Source organism: Arachis stenosperma, chromosome 5, assembly GCF_014773155.1.
Source record: "Arachis stenosperma cultivar V10309 chromosome 5, arast.V10309.gnm1.PFL2, whole genome shotgun sequence".
NCBI lineage: Eukaryota > Viridiplantae > Streptophyta > Magnoliopsida > Fabales > Fabaceae > Arachis > Arachis stenosperma.
The window spans coordinates 63,728,339-63,732,638 of NC_080381.1; the positions used below are offsets into that span (position 1 = coordinate 63,728,339).

General features: G+C 41.1%; 1 non-coding gene across 1 annotated transcript; it reads left to right on the top strand.

The window, feature by feature from the left end:
* The first annotated feature begins 2,746 nt into the window (after positions 1–2,746).
* On the top strand, positions 2,747–2,854 carry LOC130984234 (small nucleolar RNA R71). The gene has a single exon (XR_009088181.1). It is a non-coding gene; the product is annotated as a small nucleolar RNA R71 (small nucleolar RNA).
* Positions 2,855–4,300: the final 1,446 nt, after the last annotated feature.

A 4,300-nucleotide genomic window follows, 5' to 3' on the forward strand; every position in this document is an offset into this window, starting at 1 on the left:
CTTTTTGAGTGAAAAGGGGACCTCGGGGATCACATTCTTTAAGGCCACAACTTCATAGAAGTGGTCTTGATGCACCCTTGAGATGAATCTATCCATCTCCCATGACTCGGAGGTGGAAGCTTTTGCCTTCCCTTTCCTCTTTCTAGAGGTTTCTCCGGCCTTGGATGCCATAAATGGTTATGGAAAACGAAAAAGCAATGCTTTTACCACACCAAACTTAAAAGGTTTGCTCGTCCTCGAGCAAAAGAAGAAAGAAGAGAGTAGAAGAAGAAGAAATGAGGGAGAAGGGAATGGCTTAGTGTATTCGGCCAAAGAAGGGGGAGAAGTGGTGTTTAGGTTGTGTGAAAATGAAGGAGTGAAGAAGGGTACTTATAGGAGAGAGGGGAGATGGAGTTCGGCCATGTATGGGTGGGTTTGGGAGGGAAAGTGGTTTGAATTTGAAGGGTGAGGTTGGTGGGGATTTATGAAGGATGGATGTGAGTGGTGAAGAGAAAGATGGGATTTGATAGGTGAGGGGGTTTTGGGGAAGAGGTATTGAGGTGATCGGTGAATGGGGGAAGAAGAGAGAGGGTGGTGGTGGGGTAGGAGGGGGTCCTGTGGGGTCCACAGATCCTGTGGTGTCAAGGAAAAGTCATCCCTGCACCAAATGTTGCTCAAAATCACGTTTTGAGCCATTTCTGGCGTTAAACGCCGGGCTGATGCCCATTCCTGGCGTTTAACGCCAGGTTCTTACCCTTTTCTGGCGTTTAACGCCAGTCTGGTGCCCCTTTCTGGCGTTAAACGCCCAGAATGGTGCCAGACTGGGCGTTAAACGCCCAACTGCTAGGCTTACTGGCGTTTGAACGCCAGTAACATCTTCCTCCAGGGTGTGCTGTTTTTCTTCCTGTTTTTCATTTTGTTTTTGCTTTTTTCATTGATTTTGTAACTTCTTATGATCATCAACCTACAAAAAAACATAAAATAACAAAAGAAAATATATAAAATATAATCATTGGGTTGCCTCCCAACAAGCGCTTCTTTAATGTCAGTAGCTTGACAGATGGCTCTCATTGAGCCTTACAAATGATCAGAGCAATGTGGAAACCTGCCAACACCAAACTTAGAGTTTGACTGTGGGGGTTCAACACCAAACTTAGAGTTTGGTTGTGGCCTCCCAACACCAAACTTAGAGTTTGACTGTGGGGGCTCTGTTTGTCTCTGATTTGAGGGAAGCTCTTCAAGCTTCATCTCCATGGTGACAGAGGGATATCCTTGAGCCTTAAACACCAAGGATTTTTTTATTCACTTGAATGATTAGTTCACCTCTATCAACATCAATCACAGCCTTTGCTGTGGCTAGGAAGGGTCTGCCAAGGATGATGGATTCATCCATGCACTTCCCAGTCTCTAGGACTATGAAATCAGTAGGAATGTAATGGTCTTCAACTTTTACCAAAACATTCTCTACAAGTCCATGAGCTTGTTTTCTTGAGTTGTCTGCCATCTCCAATGAGATTCTTGCAGCTTGTACCTCAAAGATCCCTAGCTTCTCCATTACAGAGAGAGGCATGAGGTTCACACTTGACCCTAAGTCACACAGGGCCTTCTTGAAGGTCATGGTGCCTATGGTACAAGGTATTGAAAACTTCCCAGGGTCTTGTCTCTTTTGAGGTAATTTCTGCCTAGACAAGTCATCCAGTTCTTTGGTGAGCAAGGGAGATTCATCTTCCCAAGTCTCATTTCCAAATAACTTGTCATTTAGCTTCATGATTGCTCCAAGATATTTAGCAACTTGTTCTTCAGTGACATACTCATCCTCTTCAGAGGAAGAATACTCATCAGAGCTCATGAAAGGCAGAAGTAAGTCCAATGGAATCTCTATGGTCTCATTTTGAGCCTCAGATTCCCATGGTTCCTCATTGGGGAACTCAGAGGAGGTTGGTGTACGCCCATTGAGGTCTTCCTCAGTGGCGTCCACCTCCTCTCTTTCCTCTCCATATTCGGCCATGGTTATGGCTTTGCACTCTCCTTTTGGATTTTCTTCTGTGTTGCTTGGGAGAGTACTAGGAGGGAGTTCAGTAATTTTCTTGCTCAGCTGACCCACTTGTCCTTCCAAATTTCTGATGGAAGACCTTGTTTCATTCGTGAAACTTTGAGTGGTTTTGATTAGATCAGAGACCATTGTTGCTAAGTCAGAGGTATTCTGCTTAGAACTCTCTGTCTGTTGCTGAGAAGATGATGGAAAAGGCTTGTTATTGTTAAACCTGTTTCTTCCACCATTATTGTTATTGAAACCTTGTTGAGGTCTCTCTTGATTCTTCCATGAGAAATTTGGGTGATTTCTCCATGAAGAATTATAGGTGTTTCCATAGGGTTCTCCTAGGTAATTCACCTCTTCCATTGAAGGGTTCTCAGGATCATAAGCTTCTTCCTCAGATGAAGCTTCCTTAGTACTGCCAGGTGCATTTTGCATTCCAGACAGACTTTGAGAAATCAAATTGACTTGTTGAGTCAATATCTTGTTCTGAGCCAGTATGGCATTCAGAGTATCAATCTCAAGAACTCCTTTCTTCTGACTAATCCCATTGTTCACAGGATTCCTTTCAGAAGTGTACATGAATTGGTTATTTGCAACCATTTCAATCAGCTCTTGAGCTTCTGTAGGCGTCTTCTTCAAATGAAGAGATCCTCCAGCAGAGCTATCCAAAGACATCTTGGGTAGTTCAGAGAGACCATCATAGAAGATACCTATGATGCTCCATTCAGAAAGCATGTCTGAGGGACATCTTCTGATTAATTGTTTGTATCTTTCCCAAGCTTCATAGAGGGATTCTCCATCCTTCTGTCTGAAGGTTTGGACTTCCACTCTAAGCTTACTCCATTTTTGAGGTGGAAAGAACCTTGCCAAGAAGGCATTGACTAGCTTTTCCCAAGAGTCCAGGCTATCTTTAGGTTGTGAGTCCAACCATATTCTAGCTCTGTCTCTTACAGCAAAAGGGAATAGCATCAGTCTGTAGACCTCAGGGTCAACCCCATTAGTCTTGACTGTGTCACAGATTTGCAAGAACTCAGCTAAAAACTGATGAGGATCTTCCATTGGAAGTCCATGGAATTTGCAATTCTGTTGCATTAGAGAAACTAATTGAGGCTTAAGCTCAAAGTTGTTTGCTCCAATGGCAGGGATAGAGATGCTTCTCCCATAGAAGTTGGGAGTAGGTGCAGTAAAGTCACCCAGCACCTTCCTTGCATTGTTGGCATTGGTGTTGTTTTCGGCTGCCATGTGTTCTTCTTCTTTGAAGAATTCGTTCAGGTCCTCAACAGAGAGTTGTGCTTTAGCTTCTCTTAGCTTTTGCTTCAAGGTTCTCTCAGGTTCAGGGTCAGCTTCAACAAGAATGCCTTTGTCTCTGCTCCTGCTCATATGAAAGAGAAGAGAAAGAGAAAATGTGGAATCCTCTATGTCACAGTATAGAGATTCCTTGAAGTGTCAGAGGAAAAGAAAAGTAGAAGAAGGAAGTAGAAGAATTCGAACTTGATTAGATAGAGTTCGAATTGTGCATTAAGAAGGAGTAGTACTCCATAAATAGAAGGATGTGGGAGGAGAGGAAGAAGATTTTCGAAAATTCAATTAAGAAGATTTTGAAAACATTTTGAAAAACACTTAATTGATTTTCGAAAATAAAAGTAAGAAAGAAATCAAGTGATTTTTGAAAAAGGATTTGAAATTAGAAATCAAAAAGATTTGATTACAAACTATTTTGAAAAAGATGGGGTTAAGAAGATATGATTAGTTTTAAAAAGATGTGATTGAGAAGATATGATTTGAAAACAATTTTAAAAGATATGTTTTGAAAACAATTTTAAAAGATTTGATTTTGAAAATTAGTGACTTGCCTAACAAGAAAAGATATGATTCAAACATTAAACCTTTCTCAACAGAAAAGGCAACAAATTTGAGATGTTCAATCAAATCATTAATTGTTAGTAAGTATCTTTGAAAAAGGAAAGAAATTGATTTTGAAAACATTTGATTGAAAAGATATGATTTGAAAAAGATTTGATTTTGAAAAGCTTTGAAAACTTGAAAAAAAAATTGATTTTGAAAACAAAATCTTCCCCCTAGCACCATCCTGGCGTTAAACGCCCAGAATGGTATACATTCTGGCGTTTAACGCCCAAAATGCACCCTTTTTGGGCGTTAAACGCCCAACCAGGTACCCTGGCTGGCGTTTAAACGCCAGTCTGTCTTCTTCACTGGGCATTTTTGAATGCCCAGCTTTTTCTGTATAATTCCTCTGCAGTATGTTCTGAATCTTCAATTCTT